This window comes from Pinus tabuliformis, chromosome 8, assembly GCF_031772625.1.
Source record: "Pinus tabuliformis cultivar Carrire ecotype Pingquan chromosome 8, CPIR1, whole genome shotgun sequence".
In the NCBI taxonomy this organism is placed as follows: domain Eukaryota; kingdom Viridiplantae; phylum Streptophyta; class Pinopsida; order Pinales; family Pinaceae; genus Pinus; species Pinus tabuliformis.
The window spans coordinates 1779158171-1779171211 of NC_142294.1; positions in this window are offsets into that span (position 1 = coordinate 1779158171).

Genomic DNA, 13041 nt, shown 5'->3' on the forward strand with positions numbered 1-13041 from the left:
TAACGGCTAGTTTGACTCTAGGACCAGAGTCAAAATTATTATATTAGTTTAATTAGTATAAAAATAAATAAATTATTATTGAGGGTATTTGGTTTGAGAAATAATTATTAAAAATTATAAGTTAATTAATAATTTAAAAGGAAAATTAGTTAAATAAATGACCTTATAATAAATGAATAAGTTAAATGCCTAAATAAAATATATAAAGTAATATATAAAATAATTTTATTTAAAAGTATTATTAAAAATTGTGATGATGATGATGATGATGATGATGGTTAACGTCCACTGAGACCAAATTGGTCTATCGGACCTACAATTTTCTTAATTTTTACTTGACTGGCTCCTCGTCTTTCTTGGCGAGATTGGTGTTGTAGCTTTCTTTTTTTTCTCTACGGTCTTCCAACTTCCTTTATCTTGCATCTCCTTCATCTCTTCTGGTTCTTGGGACATTGGTGTCTTAGCTTCGCGATCTATTGTGTTCGTTAATTAATAAATAAAAGTTAATTAAGTTGTATAAAGGACCATATAAGATCAGAATATAATAAAGAAAATCAAAGGATGTTATGTTAGTTAGGAAATTAGTTAAAAATATAAGCTGATTAGAATTAGAAAGGAAAAATTAGTTATATGAAGGACCTTAGAATATAAATATAAAAATAATAGGAATGGGTGCCAATTTATAAGAATTATACAAAAAATAATTGAAATGGGTGCCAATATATAAAAATAATAGGTATTAAAATGGAAAAATAGTCACAAAGGACCTTAAAATATCAGAAGAAGATCACATAAGGGACTTAAAAATAAATCAATAAATAAATATCACGCGAATAAAAACTAATAAATAAATAAACAAAAAATCAAAATCAAAATCAAAATCAAAATCAAAAAATAAATAAAAATAATAAATATAAAAATAAATTAGTTAATAAAAAATAATAATAATAATAATAATAAAATAAATAAATAAATAAGAAAAAAAAAAGATAAAAGTCAAAAAAAAAAAAAAACCAAAGAGGACGAAAAAACGACTAGGAAGAGAGGGCAGGGACCCAACACCTACTGACTTTCCAACCATCCTCTCTATTGAGATTGCTTGGTCTCTTTTCAATCTCAAGCGCTTCCCTGAATTTTCGATGATGGAAATGCGAAACCTTAGCAATAACACTGGCCTCTTCAATACAAACATGATGATTGGTTTTCTCAGCATGTTCAGCCAAAGCGGAAGACTTAGCTCTCCTATGCTTAAGATCCGCTGCGTGCTCGCTAATCCTCTGATTAATGGAGCGACCAGTCTCCCCAATATAGGGGGTCCCACAGGAACAAGGGATCATATAAACGCCCTTCATATCCTTAGGGTCGATAGGATCCTTCACTGATCTGAGGGACATACGAATGGTGTTCAGGGGCCTAAAGGTCACAGGGATACTATGCCTCCTGAGAATCCTACCAATTCTATCAGTGGTCCCTTGAACATACGGAAGATGGACACCTGGAACTCGATCTTTCGGTTCTCTTTTAGTCAGAGAATTCTTGGAAGCTTTAAGGAAAGCCCTTTGACCCATGTATCTACTATAACCATTCTCCACAAAGACATCCAACAGATGGGATTTTTCTTTCTCAAAGCTCTTCTTGTCCGAGATTCCATGTGATTTTCGCCGAAGAATCTTTCTCTAGTTCAGTACACCTGATCAAAAACCAGCTCCTCAGCACCCTACTGTTGCTCCTCCAGCTGAACCCTCTAGACCCACTCCCTCAGGACCTCCTCCATTTTTGGGTGCCTCTCCTATGTTCCCACTAGGAATTGTTCCTCTAGGTATCAACCGTCCATGAGCTATTTCGCTGAGACATTATCCTTTCGACCAGATACCTTTCTTCTTCCCCCCTCCAAGATTTTTTTTCATACCTGTCATGACTTCGCTAGTCCTTCCTAACATGACTCTAGGGATCCCAGTATGGTACATCGATCCCCCTGCAAACATTCCACCTGGTTATCCAAGACCATATCATGCTTTGACCTCAGTTCAATCGGATCCCATGACCCTTGCCGCTGCTTCAGTTCCATCACAACCTCAACAGGAACCAGCTCTTGTTGTGAAAATATCCAGATAGGGGGGCAAAGCTCAAAGGAAAAAACCCAAGGACAAGGCTCCCCAACCTCCTTTGGCCCCTAAGGCCCCAAATCCGACACCCCCGTGCGCTTTGTGTCAAGTTTTTTGGCACGCCGCCAACAATTGTCCTAAACTTCATCAACTTAAACCTTTCGTTCATGAAGCGTTCCCTGAGTCGAATATTTCAAAAGTCCATGTTAACTTACCGGTCCCACCTAAGAAACTCAAAACGTTGCGCAAAAACCACCCTGGTGCCTTGAGTGATCTTCATGTTCACTATTCTCATTTTTGCCCTTGTCTCAATGAATTTTGTGATTGCCTTGGGGCGATTCGCGAATATGAGGCCACTCGTAGCGGAGCACCTACTCCTCTACCTGTGGATTCTGGCACCACAAGTCAACCAGAACAGGGAGACTCTGGTCCCACTATTGTGATCCCTCCTCCCGATGTCGATATGATGGACACTACAGGCCCCATCCTTTACCTATCATCATCCTTGAGTTCCTCGCAGGAAAACCTTTCTAAGGTTTCTGCGTGCACTTCTATCAAACCTCTTTCGATAGAATCCCAAGTCTCAACATCCGTAGATCCTCCATCTACTAGCCCGTCGTCTACCATTCAAGATGATGTGTATGTGAACCTTATTTCTCAGGTTGATGCACCAGGTAATGTCGTCACATCATGTAGTCAGTCTTCCTCCCATCCGCCCATCTCTCAGCCTAATGAGGACACCATGGAAGCTATGTCTACCCCTAATTACCCCTACCCTTAAGTAAGGGGGCATTTCTTTAGAGGATTTTGAAGGCCATCTCCTTCCTAATTCTCCCAATGTGCTCTACCTCAAGAAATTTCGCTCATAGCACATCCCTTTGATTTGCGTGTGTTTATTTCTGCCATGAAGTTAGGTAGACTGCATCATCTCATCAGTTGTATTTGCACCTTTCAAATGGATCCATCGTCCACACCGTATATCGGCCATGCTGGCAGTACAAGTCGCTTTCCCAGGAATCTAGCCTTGGCAGCTTGGGCCATTTTCAACCCCTTGCATACATTATACCTTTCAAACGGCTTGTGCATTGGACCTGCCATCAATAATTAGGTCGAATATGATGCAATGATAGGTTTGTTAGTCAATGCCCTCGCTCATCGCATCCTTCATCTTCATGCTCGTTTAGATTTCTTGATACTTGTCATGCAATTAAATGTTGTGTATCATGTGCATAACCAAGTCCTATTTAGAAAATATCTATGAGTGAAGTTATTGGTACGTGAATTTGAAACCATTACTTTCAGTGATGTTCCTAGAGACCAAAATCACAGGGGCAGTGTATGTGGTATTAATGTATAACTTATGTGCCTAGAGTTTATTCGTCTTCGGCTCTTCCAACACACACTCACTGGAGATGCTGCAAAATGGTATGTAGACCAACCCTCTGCATCTCATTCTGTTTTCACGACGCTTGCTAAAGCGTTCCTTTCATATTTCCAGTTACCTCTCTGGTACGACACTGGTACGGATCTATTGACCACATTTCGTCTGTCCTTTGCCACTCGCCTTTCTGACCATGTTGAAGAGTGGCATCGAAGGAGGAGCAAATTTAGTGCCCCACCTTTCGAATACTGTGTCTATCTAGATTGGTTTCGTAGGAGCCTTTTATCTCCCATTGGAAAAGATGTCGCGTCCCATTTTCCTCAAACCGAGGAAGAAGCTCTCCAAACCGCTCTGAGATATGATCTGATTTATGCACAATCCAGTTATGTCTATACTGTCATTCCAAACCTCCCTCGTCCTGGAAGTGCCAATGCACCAGGGCATCTCACGCCGCCGACGGTATCGTTGGATCCCTTTCACACTCTTCGCCATATACTTAGTAAAGTTATGGCTACCCACGGGGGGCACTAGTTCCTCCAACACTTATGCCCCTACTACTAGCAACATGTTTCCAGGGCCCTAACCCGTCTACCAAACTGTTGCTCCTTCTTATGAACAACCTCATGCTCAAGCCCCTCAAGCATTAGCGTCGTAGCGTCCCATGCACCCTCAGCCCCAGTAGCCACCACCTCCTTAGGGTCAAGTATTTGCACAGCAGAGTGCTACCAATCCCCAAAATTTGAAGAAAAAGAATAAGGGGAAGGGTAACCAAGGTAATCAAGGTAACCAACCTAGTGAACCCCAGGAGAACTAGCCTAACACCAACAACCAGCAACAGGGCGGCCAGCCCAAGCAAAACAAGGCTATTCATATGAACAAGCCTTGTGAATGTTGTGGTGTACATGGCCATTATACACATGAGTGTCCTCTTTTACCCGATATGCGCCAAATGTGGGAAGCTCAACCAACTTCTAAAGGTCAACAATCACCTCAAAATCGTGCACCATCTCAATCGGTCGTGCTCACAAATCCTTTCCTTCGGCAAGGATTTGCTGCTACTCAACCTCAGCCAGGTCAAGTAGCCCATCTCCCCCAACATTCTGGTCCCTGTGACTACCAGATCCTTATGATGAACTCTAATGAGGTTAACCCCTCCAATATCAACCTACAAACTCTGTCATGTCAATATGACAAGCCGTCAACTTCATCTACTACCGAGTCCAAAACCAAAGTATTTGCTAAGCCTCTTACGACACCAAATGGTCCTTTACAGATCCCTCAACCTAAGGTTGAGGCCATTCCTAAGATCCTAAAGGGACCATTACGCCATAATGCGGCTTCTAACATAGTTGCCCATACATATAGTATAGTAGAAAACTTTGCGCAATCACCTACTGCCATGTCGACAATGGAAGTCCTCCACTCATGCCCATCCCAAAAGAAAGCTATACTAATTGCCTTGGGTGCAGTGGATCCTTCCAACGATCATTTGATTGTCTTCTTGGTTGATACATCAGAGCCTCCCCCATTTCCTTCATTTGTTTCTTTCCAGATATCAGTTAGAGTCTGTAATGAAATCATCTCCAGATGAATTATTGACGAAGGTGCATCCACCTGTGTCATGTTCATTGATGTTTGGAAACAACTCAAGTCACCTGAGTTGTCCCCATCCACCATCACCTTGTGTGCTTGGGATGGACACTCCTCCCAGCCCCTTGGCATGTACCGCAACTGTCTAGTGACCCTTGCGAGAAATATTGTCCATGTCGACATTGAAGTCATTGATGCCCCTTTAGATTACAACATTCTCTTAGGTCGTAGTTACACATATGCTATGACATTTGTCACGTTTTCGATGTCCTGCAATATGTGCTTCCCCCATGAAGGAAAAATTGTTACCCTCGATCAGTTGACTTACTACGAGCTGATATCCATGACCTCCCTCGAGTCCATTATCTCGTCAATGTCTGACAAACAGTATTCAACACCTTCCACCAATGTTTCACCTGGATTCTATAAAGAGTCCTCATTGTTGGGTGCTTTCCCAAGTCCTCCCCCTCCCATCTCAGAGCCTAGCTCTATGAGTGTTTGCATGTTACAAGCATCGTGAGCTGCCCTTAAGTAGTTCGGTACCCCTGATCAACAACCAGCTCCTTAGCACCCTGTTGTTGCTCCTCCAGCTGAACCCTCTCGACCCACTCTCTTAGGACCTCCTCCATTTTTGGGTGCCTCTCCTATGTTCCCACTAGGAACTGTTCCTCTAGGTTTCAATCGTCCATGAGCTATTCCGCTGAGACATTATCCTGCCGACCAGATACCTTTCTTATTCCCCCCTCTGGGAGTTTTTTCCGTATCTGTCATGGCTTCGTTGGTCCTGCCTAACATGACTCTAGGGATCCCAGTATGGTACATCAATCCCCCTGCAAACATTCTACCTGGTCATCCAAGACCATATCATATTTTGACCCCGGTTCAATCAAATCCCATGAACCCTGTCGCTGCTTCAGTTCCATCACAACCTCAACATGAACCAGCTCCTGTTGTGAAAATATCCAAATAGGGGGCAAAGCTAAAAGGAAAAAACCCAACGAAAAGGCTCCCCAACCTCCTCTAGCCCCTAAGGCCCCAAATCTGACACCCCCGTGCACTTTGTGTCAAGTTGTTGGGCACGCCACCAACAATTGTCATGAACTTCCTCAACTTAAACCTTTGGTTCATGAAGCATTCCCTGAGTCGAATATTCCAAAATTCCATGTTAACTTATCGGTCCCACCTAAGAAACTCAAAACATTGCGCACAAACCACCCTTGTGCCCTGTGTGATCTTCATGGTCACTATTCTCATTGTTGCCCTTGTCTCAATGAATTTCGTGATTGCCTTGGGGCGATTCACAAATATGAGGCCACTTGTAGTAGAGCACCTACTCCTCTACCTGCAGATTCGGGTACCACAAATCAACCAGAACAGGGAGACTCTGGTCCCACTATTGTGATCCCTCCCCCCGATGTCGATATGACGGACACCACAGGCCCCATCCTTTACCTGTCGTCATCCTTGAGTTCCTCACAGGAAAACCTTTCTGAGGTTTCTGCGTGCACTTCTATCAAACCTCTTTCGACAAAATCCTAGGTCTCAACATCCGTAGATCCTCCATCTACTAGCCCGTCGTCTACCATTCAAGACGATGCGTATGTGAACCTTCTTTCTCAGGTTGATGCACCAGGTAATGTTATCGCATCATGTAGTCAGTCTTCCTCCCGTCCGCCCATCTCTCAGCCTGATGAGGACACCATGGAAGCTATGTCTACCCCTGATTACCCCTACCTTGAGTAAGGGGGCATTTCTCCAGAGGATTTTGAAGGCCATCTCCTTCCTAATACTCCCAATGTGCTCTACCTCAAGAAATTTCACTCATAGCACATCCCTTTGATTTTTGTGTCTTTATTTATGCCATGAAGTTAGGTAGATTGCATCATCTCATCAGTTGTCTTTTGCACCTTTCAGATGGATCCATCATCCACACCGTATATCGACCATGCTGACGGTGCAAGTCGCTTTCCCCGGAATCTAGCCTCGGCACCCTAGGCCATTTATACCCCCTTGCATATGTTAGTCCTTGCAAACGGCTTGTGCATTGGATCTACCACTAATAATTAGGTCGAATATGATGCAGTGATAGTTTTTTATTCAATTCCCTCGCTCATCGCATCCTTCATCTTCATGCTCGTTTAGATTCCTTGATACTTGTCATGCAATTAAATGGTGTGTATCATGTACATAACCAAGTCCTATTTAGAAAATATCTAGGAGTGAAGCTATTGGTACATGAATTTGAAACCATTACTTTCAGTCATGTGCCTAGAGCCCAAAATCACTATGTAGATACCATTGCAAACAACATTCTAGATTGGCATTTATCACATGTATACCACATAAGATAACAAAACAAATGGTGAACCATCATCGTCATATAAAATGCATAATCATATTATGTATCATAAAAGTGTTTGGAGCCATAGTTCTAAATACATCTGACATGCCCATAGCATGCTATAAAAATCACAATCAAAGGGACCCACATGTCCCTGCATCTAGTCACTGTCCGGCGGATCCCCTGCCAAAGGCTCTACTCCACCCGCTCGTAAATAACATACTTCCTGACTTGCCATCACCACGTGTCGCACAATACCTCGCCACTCAAAGGGAAGACTGGTGCACTCATCTATGTACCGATCCTCTAAGTCATGACATCCATGCTTTGAAACCCCGGTCAAGAGTACATCAAACCTACGATGCAAATCAGCAAGCAGCACAGTATCCTCTAGACCCTACTGTGATGATGATGTCCCCCAATCTGTAGCCCCAGGCGCTGCGACTCGGCTTGCATATCCTGCCGGCTTTACCGGTGCTATGTCTGCATACAACATGTTTCACACTCAGTACCATATACATGTGATAGAAATATTAAATGCACCATAAAATGTAGCAACTCAACACTTACCGTCTGGTCCCCATGCTTGCCCGAGTGGAAGTGGCAAGTCAGGATCCCCCTGATAGTTCATCTCACTATAAGGGTAATCGTCAATGTAAAGGGGCATCTGATCCCAATGTGCGAAAAACTTGGGTCGGAACACCCGTCCAACTCCCCCTCCTCCTCCTCTCCGCAATAGCTGCCCCCAGTGGTGCATCCTGGGCTCCTGTGGGTCCCCATCTTGGATCTATACATGAGGATGGATAGTGGGTATCTTCTCAAAGAAGAACGCACATGGTATTGTACCAAAAGTGTAATCATGATTCACTTGCCTCTTGCAAAGACTCAACTATCGTTTCATTGATTATAGCATCATATGGGCCCACCCATAGTAGGTCCCAGCCAAAACACTCTTAACTAACATCATCTGCCCACCAGTGATGTGGTGTAACACCTGGCTGCCCAAGACCCATAACATAGCTGCGGCCACAACTTATGTCTCTAGCCTCTCTTGTTCAACAAGCAGGATCGTCGTGCCCTTGACACGAACACCCCGACGACAATGGCGCTCCACAAACTCAGTAATGTTCCTCCCACGAGGTAGCACCGGATGAATATCCCCCACCACTTCGAGGGGAGGAAGTCTGGTAAAGAAGTAAATATCCTGTAATGTGAGCTCAATCTTGTGCCCCTACACGACAAAGACCTCATGTTCTGGATCCCAATAGCTCACAATTATCTATAGCAAGGGATCACCTTCCCTCATCAATGGTTTCTCTACCAACTTGAGACCCCATAATGAGCCAATGCCCCTTGAACCACCTGATCCTCTTGGATCTCAGATCGAAGAGTAGCCAAGTCTCATTCCTCCCAGTTGATTTTCAGCTCTTCCATATCTACAAAACACCACATGTCTTGTCAGTTTAGAAAAGAAAACAATGGTCTACACTGATCAACCTACAGCCTCCACCAAGCCAGCAGACCAACTCTTTCTCCAGCCCCAAATCCAATTTTCATCCCAAAAAGTGCGAGCTTGCAGGTTTCCAGCTATTTCCTGCAAGCCAGATCGCACTTCTGGTTCCAAAAAGTGCAATCAGAAAGTGTGATGCAACTATGAGCAAGAGCAAGGGTCTCTTAGGGAGCTGCTAGGTGCTAAAAATCAGGAATTAAACCACTAAAATTGAAGAGATGAGTAAGGCTGCCTACCTGAAAGTCGCAGATCCTGATTCTAATGGTCGGTTTGTTCACTACGATCTCCACAAGATTTAGGGCCTTTTCCTCCTTGCCAAATTCACCACAACTCACTTAGCAAATGAATCCAAATTGGAGGGAAAACTTCCTTTCATAGAAAAATCGCCAGTTTTTTTGTCGCCCATTGCCACTAGACCGTAGCTCAATTTGACAAAACGTCAGCACCGTTGGAAAGCTCTCACCGAACTCTATAATGGGTCTTCCTCAATTTTTAATGATTTGACACTTCACCAGGAAACCATTTTTCCATGAAAGGTCACTTCGTCGCCTCTCAAAATCGAATTACGTCATAAAGCGACACTTGTACTTTGAGGTACCCCTCCTCTTAACACTGATCGTACCATATGCCAACTTTTGTCATGAGTAACCATCCTTTACTCATGTTTTCATGGTCCCCACCGGGCCTAGTCTATGCGGTAGCGTCATCAAGTCACCCTTGTTCAGAGCATCCACGATAAGTCACCCTTGCATTCTTGGAGTCTATTTCATGTCACAGTATTCCATCCATATTTTCATATCGTCCATCCTGTGTTGCCATTTTGGCCTCCACTCATACTATCCCCATCCCCTCCGGAGTTGAGTCAGTTGCCGCCAAGTCAACCATGCACTTTATGCTCTGACAAGGGTAGTCGTCTTTTTGTCCCTCAATCCCATTTCTCCATTATCCCTGGTGTCAATCCATCACTCACATTTATATTTTCCCTCATGCTTTAGTCGAGGATCCTCATTGCATCATCTATCGCGGGCCCTATTTTGTCCACATCAACTCATTTATTCTAGAAGAACGGCCTAGAGGGTGGTGTATCTCGGTTCCAGCTTCCATTATTGTTCGACACCTTGGATCGAGAATAGGGTCTCATTATTTCCCTTTGACTTGGTCATTTCATGTTTGTGATCCATACACTTGATGGTCCAGTGATGCAGCAAATTGTACCATTGATTCCCGGGTGTGTGTGAGATGTTTTAGACCTCATGAGGGGTTGGCCCTTCAGGTAGCCCCCCACATGCCCGGATGCATACCTACTATGCTACAACATTATATGTAGTTCCGTAGAGTTGATGGGTTCGGTGGGTTCAGTTCCTACCGATCACATTGTTCATAGCATGCATGTCTCCTCCAAATGATCCATTTAGTTTTGCAGAGCCCTTCCTTGTTCAACAGGGCTTCTTTGATTGTTCTACCCTCCCTCCTACCCATTTTTTGAGGGAAGGGGCTTTGTATCTAATGTACTCAGATATTATTGTATTCAGTCCTAGCTCATGTTTTTTCCAGGGGAATTATGTATATGGGACACATTGTATTATTTTTTGGCTCTGTTATGCCAACATGTCATGTACCATTTAGAATGTACTTCATTGCTCAGTTTTATATTTCTGGGCAAACCATTATTTTTGTACTGAGTTATCTCAGCGAGTATGGGTATGCCTCCACCACCTCAGTGAGGTCTGGTACCACAACATAAAAGGAGATTTGTAATAGTCTCACCCCCTCTATCCCTATCCTCTTTCAATTTAGCTTTATTGGTCTCTCTCTCTCTCTCTCTCTCTCTCTCTCTCTCTCTCTCTCTTGTGTTGTCTAAGTGATTATGTCTTTACAACGTACTTCGGTCATAAGTTTTGCTCCTAACACTCGTACATTGGGGGGCAATCTGTTATCACCAAAAAATTGATCATTTAGCCTAATTTACTAGATGGATCGAAGTACACCATGTAAAGCCAATTTTACCATAGTAAAATTGCTTTCACTATTAGAAAATACTTAATAAACCACCTTTGTTAAATAATTTATAGTTAAACCCATGAATAATAATTAAATAAATCACTATTTATTTGATTTTCTTCTAGGAATAATTAATTAAACCATTGTTTTATTATTATTCCTTGTCAAATTTGACCCAATCATGAAAAATAAACAGATAAATCATTATTTATCTAATTTTTCTCTAAGAATAATTAATTAATCACTAATTAATTATTATTTTTTGTTAAATTTGACTAAATCCCTTAGGAATAATTAAATAAATCTTTATGTCTTTATTATTCCTTAACTAATTCCTTGAGATGATAAACTAGCAATTGCACCAAATGTTGCAAAGGAACGTCGTAAGGCATAATTCGAGAAGCATCATGACATAAAAATTAGCAAACAAAATGCTATTCATCTGTCTTAAATCATAAGCAACAATTTCATGTGAGCTATTAAATCCTTGAAAGTGTCCATTGCCAGTGGCATATCTCTGAAATGAAAATTCATTTAGCCCCTGAAATTTGACAATCATATTCTATTAAGTTAAATTTGAGAAGCGTCGTGACAAAAAAAATCATTGAAGATAAAATTAGTAAACAAAATACTATTCATCTGTCTTAAATCATAAACAACAGTTTCATGTGAGCTATTAAATCCTTGAAAGTGTCCATTGCCAGTGGCATATCTCTTAAATGAAAATTCATTTAAATTCATTTACCACCTGAAATTTGACAATCATATTATGAATATCTATTTCCTTATATAAAATTATCAATTAAAAATTTAATTGTGAATCAACATTGGATGAAAGCATTTTAGTAATGAATGATGCCACATATCAAAAAGGTTCAATTTAACACGTAAGGAGATTAACTAAATAAATATCCTTTATTGATCAAAGCTTTTTACAAAACATTCACATAATTAATCCTTCATAGACCTGTATTTAATGATGAAACTGGTGTTTTGATCTGCACTTAGATTTAAATTACAAGTTTCTTTGTTTGCCTTTAGGATAGTAGGCAATTCTTATAATTAATAATTTGTAGTGTTAACATCACACAACTGTACATATTTCTCCTCTTGCTTTGCTTTCTCTGTCAAACCATAAATGTTTGCACATATCAATGGAATGCAATCCGTTCTATTTTCATAGGCCACGTCACTTGCTCTGATAAAAAATAATATGTCTGGGTACTCCTGCCAAACAGATTTCATAACCAGGGAACATTGCTGCTAGAAAATGGTTTGGAGAAGCAAGGAAACCAAGCTACTAAATGGTTTTAATATGATGCTTTGTTAAATCTAAGTGCAGATCAAAACACCAGTTTCATCATTAAATATAGGTCTATGAAAGTATGATGCTCTGTTAAATTTAAGTGTAGATCAAAACACTAGTTTCATCCATTAAATACAGGTCAGGTCTATGAAGGTGCCCAAAAACAGAACTAAATTTGTGCTTAAATGCATGATTATTCTTCTCTATCGACAATAATGGTTCTTTATTGAAGGAGACTTTACATATATTACAATTTAAGCCTGGAATTGGCAACATCCTCCAGCAAGTACTACGTCCATTGACAACAGCATTTTTCTCCGTCATTGTCTGCTTCTTGCAGCAAGTGCTGCATCCTCCCAATGGCAGTGCTCCATTTACCTTCGTGCATATGGTAAAAATGATCTCTAGGAAACCCTTTATGGGCTACTCTGCTACAGGAGTGGCATTAATGTCCATACTTAATAATTAGTTCTAGGTATGATTACAAATTAGACCTTCCTTCTTTAGTTGACAGCCCCATCAACTAGATCTTTATATTTACTTTTCACATGCTTAATTGAGCCAATAGTTATTTAGACAAGTTCTTGAAGAAGTTCAACAAATTTTCTCCCATACATTGCTTTTAGAAAAATTGTTTTACAATACTAAAGATTTGATAGACTTCAAATACATCTCCCTTCTATAGAAAATTCAACCAAACCCTTGCAATGTTTGCAAAGCTCATGGCTATATGCAAAGTACAATTTGGGCTAGATAAAACAAAAGCAGCAATTTCCAAGCCATTACCGAGCAAACAAGCATTACTAG